This window comes from Sapajus apella, unplaced genomic scaffold (genome assembly GCF_009761245.1).
Source record: "Sapajus apella isolate SASKATOON/1434 unplaced genomic scaffold, GSC_monkey_1.0 scaffold23, whole genome shotgun sequence".
NCBI classification, from domain to species: Eukaryota; Metazoa; Chordata; class Mammalia; order Primates; family Cebidae; genus Sapajus; species Sapajus apella.
The window spans coordinates 25,895,558-25,908,872 of NW_022436963.1; positions in this window are offsets into that span (position 1 = coordinate 25,895,558).

The window sequence follows — 13,315 nt, forward strand, 5'->3', positions numbered from 1 at the left end:
CCAGCCTGGGTAACAAGAGCGAAACTCCGTCCAAAAAAAAAAAAGAGTTTTCACTCCTGAAACACTTCAGAAGTGGAACAAGACTCCTACCACCATGAAGACAGTTAAGGAATGACTTGATAGTCAAGTATACCAAGACAACTCTGAGTCATGCCATAGGAAACTTGCTATTCTTCTTAAGATAAATCTCCGCTTTAATGTACTACAGCCGGGAAGTCACTTGGTCACAAACACAGATGTCTACAATGACTGGGCAGGTAACACTACTGCTCATTGAGTCACGTGGGCCAAGTGGGGACAGTCATGCACTTGAAGGGTATGTTTCTTCTAAAATTGGTAGCTACTACTCATTTTAAAGCAATTGTTAGAATTTTGGATCTATACCTTTTAGATCTCATTTTTCTTCAGATATTTACTTTTAATATTTAAATCTTATCCAAACATTTAATTTTTTTTCAGAGAAAGAAAACACTAGCAGTGAAATAAACCAGTCTAACTGTGGAATGAGGGCTCCAGTTTTTGACCTCTAGTGAAAGAAGACAGAATCCTCAGTGAGGACTGGGGTGACACTCTCAACTCTATATCAATTATGAGATTTTTATTAAGGCCTTTAATTATCTCTAATCCATCCCTGCTTTCCTCCATGTTCCAATGAATAGTTTAGCTAGTTGATACTTGAAGTCTCTCTTAGTACTTGAAAATAATAATGGTGAGATGCCCAGTGTTCTAGGTTGAGGCTTTCTGGATGCAGAATGCTCTCTGTCAACTTTTTTGGCTCACATTTTAAGTAATATCTTAAGTGGTCTCCGTCAAGCTCCCCTTCAGTTTGTAAGAAGATTATTGTCTCAACACTTCCAGGACAAACGTAAGATGGTGTCATTTTGCAATTGTTTTGTACCTGTTAACTCCTTTTGAACATCAAGCAGAAATAGGATCTTGAGCAAAAAATGTAGACCTTTAATTATATCAAGTTGATATTTTTAACACGGTCTGAAAGAAAAGAACAATGTTCTCACCCACAAGTGGGTGTTGAACAATGAGAACACATGGACACAGGGAGGGAAACATCACACACCAGGGCTTGTCGGGGGTGGGGTGGTTAGGGGAAGCATAGCATGGGATGGGGGGATTGGGGAGAACTAACATTAGGAGAAATATCTAATGTAGATAATCGGGGGATGGATGCAGTAAACCACCATGGCACATGTATATCTATGTAACAAATTTCATGTTCTGTACATGTACCCTAGAACTTAAAGTATAATTTAAAAAGAGAGAAAAAAAAGAAAAGAATAACGTGATGCAATACTAGTGAGCCTTTCACAAGGCCATTCAAGAGTTAGACATAAATGCTCAGGTTATATGAATTTACATCTGCTCAGAGATCCATATACTTAAATCCATAGGAAATAATATTACTAGTAGTTTTGCAATTATATAAGTGTGTGTATATACATATGCATATATATAATGTTTAAATATATATAAACTATAATGCTTAAAAAATTATGATTGCAGTTATGGTAAATCCTTGAATCAGACAGGTTTCAGCTGCTTGGGCCCATTTAGGCATGATTTTCTTCTGCCTCTGCCACTCTGAGACAGCAAAACCAACACCTTCTCTCCTCCTCCTTAGCCTAGCCAATATGAAGATGACAAGAATGAAGACCTTTATAAGATGATCCACTTCCACATGATGAGTAGTAAATACATTTTATCTTCCTTATGATTTTCTTAATAACATTTTCTTTTCTCTCTCTCTCTCTTTTTTTTTTTTTTTGAGACAGAGTCTCACTCTGTTGCCAGGCTGGAGTGCAGTGGTGCTACCAGCTCACTGCAACCCCTGCCTCCCAGGTTCGAGTGATTCCCCTGCCTCAGCCTCCAGAGTAGCTAGGAGTATAGGCACATGCCACCACGCCTGGCTAATTTTTTATGTTTTAGTAGAGATGGGATTTCACCATGTTGGCCAGGACGGCCTTAATGTTCTGATCTCATGATCTGCCCATCTCAGCCTCCCAAAGTGCCAGGATTACAGGTGTTAGCCACCGGGCCTGGCCACATTTTCTTTTCCCTAGCTTACTTTATTTGTAAGAATATGGAATGCAATATATATATCATACAAAATATATGTTAATCAACTGTTTATGTTATCAGTAAGTCTTCTAGTCAACAGTAGGCTAGTAGCAGTTAATGTTTTGTAGAGTCAAAAGTTATAAGCAAATTTTTGGCTATGCAGGTTGTTGGTGCCCCTAACCCCCACATTGTTCAAGGGTGAACTGTATATATAATTGCTATATATGTATATGTGTTTTAACTTGACTGCAGTTATGTCTATGCATATTATATGTATAAAATATATACATATATATATTTAGCATCTAGTCATTTTGATTTCTCTTGTGTATATGTTAGTGTGTATTTTTATATTTTCTGATTTTTAAATGAGTGTACATTACTTTTAAACTATTACATAGTATAAGACAAATATACTTGAGCAAGTAATCAGAATAGCTTATGCCAGATAAACTGTAATTCAATATTTTATGAAAGATCAAAATGAAAAGAAATCCATGTGATGTTTTGTTTTTGTTTTTGTTTTTTGGTGGAGTTTTGCTCTTGTTGCCCAGGCTGGAGTGCAATGGCATGATCTTGGTTCACTGCAACCTCTGTCTCCCAGGTTCAAGCAATTCTCCTGCCACAGCCTTCCAGGTAGCTGGGATTACAGGCACATGCCACCACGTCTGACTAATTTTTTAAAATTATTCTTTAAGTTCTGGGGTACATGTGCAGGTCATGCAGGATTGTTACATAGGTTCACATATGCCATGGTGGTTTGCTGCATCCATCACCTCGTCATCTACATTAGGTATTTCTCCTAATGTTATCACTCCCCAATCCCCCACCCCTGCTATTCCTCTCCTACCCCCTCCACCCCCTAACAGGCCCCGATGTATGATGTTCCTCTCCCTGTGTCCAGGTGTTCTCATTGTTCCACACCCACTTATGAGTGAGAACATGCGGTGTTTGGTTTTCTGTTTTTGTGTCAGTTTGCTGAGAATGATGGTCTGCAGATTCATGCATGTCCCTGCAAAGGACATGAACTCATCCTTTTTTATGGCTGCAGAGTACTCCATGGTGTATATGGTACAATTGGCTAATCTTTTTTTTTTTTTTTTGTAATTTTCGTAGAGATGGGGTTTCACCATGTTGACCAGGCTGCTCTCAAACTCCTGTCCTCAGGTGATCCACCCGCCTTGGCCTCCCTAAGTGCCAGGATTACAGGTGTGAGCCACCATGTTTGGCCTGTTAATATTTTTAATTCAAGATGCATTTATTAAATAATAGCAGAGCCTCCTATGTACTCAGCCACAATATTTTCCTAAGCATATTAATATAGTTTTAAATTATAAACAAGAGTTAAGGGAAAGAAAAAATATAAAATCAACACACATGTTGCCAACTGTGTGAAGAATGGCATTTATTAAGTGGGAATATACTCAATGAAAGATAAAAAAATGTTAGATTTCTCTCCATTGTCTAGAGATCTAAAGGAGACGGGGTGAAAAGAGGAGTGATTGTGCATGGCAAATTAAATGTGGATTCGCAGTCTGTGCTGCCAGCAAAAAATTGCCATGCTATTTGGGGTTGAAAAGGCATCATGTTATGTAGCAAGGGGAGAGGTAATTGTCTGCCTCATTCCACTGCTGAGCAGACTGTATCTAGAATATCATATTTATTTCAGAAAATAAGAATACTAAAAACCTAAAATTATAGCAGTTTCAGAAAAGAACAAAAAAAGTAAGAGAAAATGTAGCCTTGGCTGAGAATGAAAAACTAAATGAATTTAGCATGCATGAATAAATTAGTAATATAGGCATTGAGGAAAGAAAAAGAACTATAAATGATGAAGCAGAGAAAGAATATATGGATGCAAAAAACTATGTAAAGAAAAAGTTCGCAGAACGGTCTATATCAATTATGAAAATAGTGTTTAGAAGTGTTGGAAAAGCTACTGATCGTGTGCTTTATTGACCAATATGCAGTTTTCCATCTGTAATGTGTTTATTTATTGGTCTTTAATACACTTACATTGAACTAAATTGGGTGAAAAGGCTATATCTGTTCAGCACAGTGATGGAGATAATTTAAAATACCCTTTGGTTCTCTCTATACTTATAAATAACAAATAAAATTGGTGCTTTTATACTATCAATATTCAATGGTAGGAATAAAGAAATTATTATTTTAAGTCCATAATAACCAGTATTTATAGGTCAGGCACAGTGACCCTCAGTGCTTTTGGAGGCTAAGGCAGGAAAATCACTTGAGGCCAGGAGTTTAATACCAGTCTGGGCAACATAGCAAGACCCCATCTCTATAAAAATACGAAATAAAAATTAGCTTGGTGTGGTGATGCATACCTGTAGTCCCAGCTACTCTGGATGCTGAGGTTAGAGGATCACTTGAGCTCAGAAGTTTGAGGTTACAGTGAGTTATGACTGTGCCACTGTACTCCAGCATGGGTGACAGAGCAAGCCTCTGCCTTTTAATAAATAAATAGAAATATTTTTACAGTAGAATGAGTGACCAGTTTCCTGCAGGTACTGTTCAAAATATATTAAATATACAATGCTTGCCATTCTGATGGTAACATACTACTTAAGTGAAAACATAGTTAACACCATTTGATAATGTTCAAATAACATAACTCGCAGTGAAATGATGAAAACATATACATAACCTTGGTGGCTATAAGAAAGTGCCACTCAGTTCTCCAGCTACAGAGATTTTAACTGAGTAGGGGCTTGAGCATCTGGAAAATCCATCCCTGTGTTATTACTGAGGCTTCGGGTCACATGGGCTGCTCCTAAAGAATGGTTGCCATTACAGGACAGTAAGGCAAATTTATTCTTGGAAGACGCAGGACTCCTCAGATGTCTTGATTCAAGCACTCCCTGAGAGTCCTGCTAAATCTTTTCAGAGATTGTGTACAATTGAGGATGCTCCTGTAGAATCTCCTTTCCTTCTTTTTTAAAATTTCGAGTCAGACTTGCATGTTTGTAGGCTTTCTCAGCCTTTCTTTGCGCTTTATTTTCTGTTTCAGGTGTTTCCCTTAATCCTTGCAAATTTAATTGTTGATATGGTTAGGCTGTGTCCCACCCAAATAGCAACTTGAATTTTATGTGCTAGAATTCTCACGTGTTTCGGGAGGAACCCAGGTGGAGGTAATTGAATCACGGGGCTCGTCTTTCCCATGCTATTCTCGCGATAGTGAATTAAGTCTCAGGATATCTGACGGTTTTTTCAGGGGTTTCTGCTTTTGCATCTTCCTCATTTTTCTCTTGCTGCTGTCAAGTAAGAAGTGTCTTTTGCCTCCCCCCATGATTCTGAGGCCTCCCCAGCCATGTGGAACTGTAAGTCCAATTAAACCTCTTTTTTTCCCAGTTGCAGGCGTGTCTTTTATCAGTAGCATAAAAAGGAACTAATATAATTGTCTTTGCATCTACCTCACTGAGGACCTGGACCAATAAAACTGCATTTGTGGATTCTAATCCTAAAGTCAGTCTTCAATAGGTCACAGGTGTGGATAGCTAATATTTCTGGCATTTAGCCCTTTTAAATTCAAAAAATTTTTTTTTTAATTTGTGGAAATTAGGCCAGGACAACCAACTGAGCACAGAATTACCTAACCCCAGCCACGAATTTTAAATTCACAGGAAATAGAACAAGTACATGAACCATTCTGGATTTAAAAAGAGAAAGAGAGAGGAATTTGTCAAGGAAAAAAATTAGATAAGACTAAATTGACAAGTTTTGAGGAAAATATACATCAAAGGTTTTAAGAGGAAATAATATTTGACAGTGTAGACAGAGAAGTTTGTAAGAAATAGAAAAATTTGCTTATATATGTTAAAATGTCAGCATGTATATTAGCAAAAACTACATGATAAGAGCATTAACAACAAATTAAACAGAAAAAATCAACAGTTCATTTTAATAAAAGGTACAGAAAGATGTAACACCATCTCTGTAGAAAAAAGGCATTATGGCATAGTTAAAAATAGTGATCTGAGAGAAAAATATCTGTAGAAGATTGATGTTGAAAATATGTGAAGAGCTTTTACTTGCAAGAAATAGCAGTAAAGAACAAAATGGATGAAACTTATGAATTACCACATTAAAGAAGAAATATTATTAGAAAATAAGCATATTGAGAAAAGGCTTAACCTTACTAACTACAGAAATAGAAATTAAAATAACAACTTGGCAGTATTTTGAAATTCGAAATTTAAAAATATTTTCATTATGCAACTTAACTTCCGGGTATCTACTCTGGAAAAATATTTGTCTATGGCTGTCAGGCAGAATTGATATTGAGCCAGTATACCCTGCTGTAATTACATTTTTCTATGGCTAGCTAATTCTGAGTTATAGAAACTCTATTCCAACTGGGCAATACCCAAATTATTCTGAATGTTAAATATATTGAATATCACTTTTGGTACTAAGTTATTTACAAAGATGTTTATTACCGAATTGCTTGTAATAATAATAACTCCCTCCAAACAACCAAAGTATCCCTCACTAAAGGAATGAACTGACTATGCATATTTATATGAGAAAGAGCAATCCTGTGATTTAAAAAATGAGCTAAATTAACATGTTCATGTTTAAGTCTCAAAGCCCAATACTGAATTCTTAAAAGCTGCAAAATGACATGCATAATTTTATTTATTTAAAGTTCTGAATCATAAAATGCAAACTTGTTTTAATGAATTATAATATGCAAAATAATAACGTAAAAAGCAATATGGAAATATATACATCAGATTCAGAAAAGTGGTCATTTTTGGTAAGTTAGATTTCTTGGACTTTAACTTTTCATGTAATATTTAATGTTTTAGTTTTTAAAAAAGAGAATTGCAGTAATTATGGCAAAGTTTCCCTTAAATTCAATGTCATTTTTATATGTTTGAAATATTTCATAATTTAGAAAAAGTGACCAAGAAACACAAAACATTCACAATTTTTAGTAGGATATTCATTATTTCCAAAATATGGCCAAACATTAAGCATTATAAAATTGAATATAGATATATTCTCTAAAGATTCACATTTTTGAATTTATGTTGTCAGTAGCTTAAAGCAGATTCTTCTATATCATAGTATTTCTTTCACTGCTTTATAAATAAAATGAAATTCCTGTTCTTTGAAGTACATTCAGAATATACTTATTGCATTTTTCAGTATCTTCTGTCTGGAAATAGAAGACTTTTGAAGTTCTTGACATAAAAATTGTGGCACAAGTTCTAACCATTATTTTAAAGACTTGTTCGATATATATTTTCTGAATAAAATTTCTTAGTATGTCATGTATTTTTTTTCATTGAAGATGTTGGTGAGAAACTGATTCAGAAACAATAAAGTAGTGATGAATAAAGCTCTTGTCTGACAAGCAAAACAGACAAGAACTGTTGTGGGCTTAAATTTGTTTCTAAAGTGAAATTATCTTCCCTACATTTTAAAAATCTTGGATAGATATCTGGCTAGCATACTCAAAATAGAAACAGAATTAAGTGTATAAAATTAAGTACATAAATTTTATTGAACATCTACATTTGCATATTAAACTTAAAATAATATTTGTTTTGGAGCAAGATGAAAGAAATCTAAATGCCTGCACACGGACTGGGGACTTCTCTAGGAAATCAAATGAGTAAGAAATTATTAATTCGGTTCTTGATTTATGCTTTATTTCTCTTTGCATTGAATACATTAATAACATGACATTTTAAATCTTAGTTTTGTATACAAAACTTGATTATATCTACTTTCACAGCTAATGACATAATTGTAGGTAATTTGGAGTAACTATAGTCTTTGCTCCCCTAAATGCATTTTCCAAAGTAAGATATATCTCTAAGATGATATAAAGTCTCTTTTATTACTCAGAATCAACCTAAAGGAAACTATTTTGGACTTTTGACGTTCAAAAATTTTTATTCTTTACTGTTCTTTTTCCTTATATTTCAAACTAGAAACCATACATATTATTTGTGTGTACATACATAGTATATGTGTGCATGTGTTTATACACATATATAGACTTAGATGTAAGGTTTTCTTCTGTTTTCTATTTAAGGTTCTCAGTCCTCTGTGCTGTCACAATATTTTTGGGTGGCTCTAATGCAGCATTTAACTTCTGAGTATCTATTTTAGAAAATATTTATCTAGAAATATATTTTAAAATATATTAAATTGAATTATAAATTTTATTTTTTTACTGCTGGACTGTATGTTTCTTGAGAACAGGGGCCATACCTTCTACATTTTGATATAGTAGAATTTAATAAACTGACAATCACAATGTAGATTAGTCAATGAATATTTGTGATGACACTAAAAGAATCCACATTCCCTCTCTAGAATAAATAGAAGTCATATGTATTGTATGACTATTATGTTTTATGACATATTTCTTCATTATTTTTCTACTTCTGTTATTATAGCAGACTTTTTCTAAGGAGAACATGCTTTTCTTTTTTCCCCTCTTTGAATTCTTAAAACGTGTCTGGAACATAAGGGAATACAATGTAGCCCAATGTATTTACATAATACCAATTTATTCAGAAAGAGCTAGTTGATCACCTGCTGTGTACCAGACTTGGTACTAGACATTGGGAATACAGTGATACAGGGGAAACCACCTAGTTCCTCTGGGCAGAAAAGCTGTGTTACTTCGTGATGTCACACTTTATAGAATCAAACATAATTGATCCTGGGTGTAACTTTGGTTTATTAAAAACAGATAGTATTCTTCATTTTCTAATCGTTAATTTTAAATACCTGGAATCTGATGAGACTACCCTGAAATGTTTACTGAATATGCTTTCATAATAGAGTCCTATTTCCTACTTTCAAACAAAGGTGTGCAAATCACAAAATCTCTCTTTCCTCTGGTTATCTGATTTGACTATTCAACTTCTGGTCCCAACTGGAAATGATAACTTCATGTTTGTTCACAAATGAATAATGCATTTGTGAGTTTCCTTTGGCTCCGATTGATTTGGAATAAGGACTTGAGCTGGCTGTTGTATTATTGAGCCTGTATTTGTCTTCTATCAAGCAGGGTGGCTCTTGTATTTCAATTCAACAACGATCTTATGTTTGCAGGTTCATCACTATAAGTTTTTGTTTGTTTGTTTTGTTTTCAGAGAAATTACTTGCTTTGGAAATAATAACAGTTCTGCTTGGAAATTGCAATTGCCAAATATCCTACTCTACTTGTTCTGTATTTTCCCAAATCTTTAGGTGGGGGAGCTTGCCAAATTGTCAGATTGCTTTGTTGTTGTTTTCCTGTGATGCGGTTGCCAAGTTTAAACATTCATTGCTGAAGAAGTGGTATTGTGTGTACCGCCGCCTACCTAGTATTGGGTGACAAGAAATTACTACTTCTTTCCTTCATTTTCTATTCTTTTCTGCTTATTAAACTATTTGGCACTCTTTGCAAAATCTCATTGTCTTTTGACTAAAGATATTTATCATTGTACGTGAAGCAACTATTATGTAAAATAGGCTTAAAGCCACAGTGATTTTGAGAGCAGCCTCCTTTATCAATGCAGGCGGGCGGCTCTGTTTCCATCAGTTACTTACCTATTTTTCCTCCAGTTTCTGGCAGCATATTTGGATTGCCACTTTATATTTACTCACAGACTGCAGCAAGATTAAGAAGATGGTACGCTCTAAGATGCTATTCCCCCTGGGTGCTTCCACTCCCAGGAAGGAGTGTTGCTGATTTTAACGATATTGCTGCTCTTCTTCTCCACTCCTCTGCTTTAATTTCCCTCCCCTGCTGCTCTGCATATTGAACAATAATGAATGTTTTCTGAGCTCCCACTGTCCTCTCACCTACTCTCACTCAACAACAGTGGAAAAGTTTTTTGAAGCCAATTTCATTTTATATTAATTTCTACCAAAATGTGCTCAATTGCGTATGAATGCCCAATGATATTGATATTTTTCTTGAAAAGATGCATTCAAAAAAGAGTGATCATTTCAATTAGCTTTTGCTGAAATACTGCAGAGTGCATTCAGTGATGTGTTTAGCATCTTTCTGTGTATATAAATTAAAATGATATATAAATATTTCTAAATATGTAATTCCCCATTTTGCTCAAGAGGATTGACTGCAAAGGAGTGAGAAGAAACTTTCTGGGGTGAAAGGAACCTTCTACATCTTGATTTCGGTCACATACACCAGCAAAAAAAAAAAAAAATCCTTCTTTTTTCCCCATCAACTTTTATTTTAAGTTCCAGGTGTGTGTGTGTGTGTGTGTGATTTGTGCATGTATGTTTTTGTAAAAGGGATCAAAGTCTATAGGTAAGGTCGACAAATTATAAGTGAGTATCTGTCATATATGCTCAAATGATTAAAAGCAGGGAGCTCAGCAGCTGAAAACACAGGCATTAGCCCTAGACAAATAAATATGGAATTAAGATTTGAGAAGTGGTTTGAAAACATAACTATCTGAGAAAATACATTATAAATGATGATTTAATATAATTAAACATGAATCACAGCCAAAATATTAAAAAAGCTATGACCCACAACTCAATTTTAACTACAAATATTATGATATCTATATGTTCATTGCTGGGGTTGGTGGGTGTGTAGGATTGAGGAAGAATAGAATATCTTTTCTCATGTAAGATTCAAGTCTGCCAAAATTTACTCAATTGTACATGGATTTCCAATGATATTTGTATATTTTTTCTGAAAATTTAGATTTTAGTGAGAAATAACTTCCTCGAATTTAAGCAGAATGAAAGGAGACCTGTGGAGGGAAAAAAGTAATTTGAAGTTACGTATTTTTCAATGTATTGCAACAGTTCTTTTTAAAAAAAATACTATTTATAGGCATTTGAAAGATCCAATAGAAAATTATTAATACGAGAAGTTACTAAAATCAATACAAAGAAGGAATGTTTATTAAAGTAGTATGGCTCTGCAGAGAACACAGTCATATTAATATAAGTTTATAATAAAGTCACATAATGAATCATAATTATTAGTAGTATGTGAGAAATTTATAAATCATGAATTTGAAGTATATTAAGAATGTGAACATAAATTTCAGAGGAAACAATTGAAAATATTATTCCTCATTTATATTTATACTCTTTGCATATAGTTATTTGATGAATAAATTTTCATTTAAAAATAAAGAAAAAAAGTATGGTTTTACAGAAGCATGCTGAGGATGGAACTCCCATATGACTGAAGCTCCAATTTTAGGAATAAGTAAAAGGTCCTAAAATGTGTTGTTTGATCTCTTTCCTTTGCTTAAGCCACTTGTATCTATTCTGCCTCCCTCACATCTTTATCTACAGCCCTGTTCACTGGGGCAGAGCTATTTCTTTTCTGAGGCAGAGTTGGGTATTCCCTTCTCATGGAAAAAATATTTCAAGGTATTTCTACAACAGATAAAATTTTTATTTATGATAAGCAGGAAACTTTCACACAATTGTATTCATTTTATCGTAAGAGCTAAATACAAACCACATATCAGAAAAGCAAAATAAAAGAAAAAGACACCAGAGCTCGGAGCTTGTAGTAGTTTTTTGTTTGTTTGTTTGTTTTGTTGTTGTTTTTGTTTTCCTGATACAGAATTTCCCTCTGTCACCCAGGCTAGAGTGCAGTAGAGTGCAGTGAGGCCATCTTGGCTCACTGCAACCTCTGCCTCCCGGGTTCAAGCAATTCTCCTGCCTCAGCCTCCCAAGTAGCTGGGACTACAGGTGCATGCTGCCATGCCTGGCTAATTTTTTGTAGTTTTAGTAGAGATGTGGTTTCACCTTGTTGTGCAGGGTGGTCTCAAACTCCTGAGCTCAGGCAGTCCACCTCCCTCAGCCTCCCACAGTGTTAGGATTACAGGCATGAGCCACCGTGCTTGGCCCATAGTAATAGCCGTTTTAATGCAGTAGCATTAAATATATCAACTATGTGCATTTTTGTTTTGTGCTGTGTTTTCTGGATATTCTTCGCCTAAAAAAATTAGCCTTCTTTATTAGAACCAGTACGGAAATAAACACCTCTTAGTGGTTTGTACTTACTCCTCCATACACCTTCACGTAGCCTCTGGGCAGAGGCATATAATACCAGTTTTTTTTCCCCTCACACAATTATTATTGGAAGCCTCATCCACTACAGTTACATTCAATTTTAGTCATCTATCTTTGTGTCATGTGTTTATCTCTATGCCCATACCTCAGCCCAGACCACAATAGCTATTGCCAGTGACCTTCTTCATTGCCATCTGGCTCTATTTCAGATATTTGGTAAGTTTTCTCTGCCCTTCTAAGAGGGATGGCAAGTTCTCTCAAGGACTCATGAAGCTTTGCTGCCAACAAGCATAATTAGTGCAGAGAACAAAGTGTTCTGTTTCAGAGAAGGTTTCCAAGGCTTTCTCCTATCTTATATTTAATAATATTCATAATGCTTGTTATTGGTAGGGAGCATTATATAAAAAGTAAAAATAAACAAGCATAAAATCCTTCTTTTTTCCCTGTCAACTTTTATTTTAAATTACAGGATACATGTACAGGATGCAAAGGTTTGTTGCATAAGTAAATATGCCATGGTAATTTGCTGCACAGATCAATCAATCTATCACCTACGTATTAAGCCCAGCATTTATCAACTATTCTTCTTGATGTTCTCCCTCCCCTTGTCCCCTGACAGGCCCCAGTGTGTATTGTTCCCACCATATGTCCAAGTGTTCTCATTGTTCAGCTCACACTTACAAGTAAGAACATGTAGTGTTTAGTTTTCTGTTCCTGCATTTGTTTGCTGAGGATAACAGCTTCTAGAACCATCCATGTCCCTGCAAAGGATATAATCTAGTTCTTTTGTATGGCTGTATAGTATTCCATGGTGTATATATACCACATTTTCTTTATCCAGTCTATTATTAATGAACATGTCCTTGTTATTGTGAATAGGGCTGCAATGAACGTACACATGCATGTATTTCTGTAATAGAATGATTTATATTCCTTTAGATATATACCCAGTAAAGAGATTGCTGGGTCAAATGGTATTTCTGCTTCTAGATCTTTGAAGATTCACTACACTGTCTTCCACAATGGTTGAACTAATGTACACTCCCACCAACAGTATAAAAGCATTCCTATTTCTCCACATCCTTGCCAGCATCTGTTGTTTTTTGACTTTTTAATAATCACTATTCTGACTGGCATGAGATGGTATCTCATTGTGGTTTTGATTTGCATTTCTCTAATGATCAGTGATGAGCCT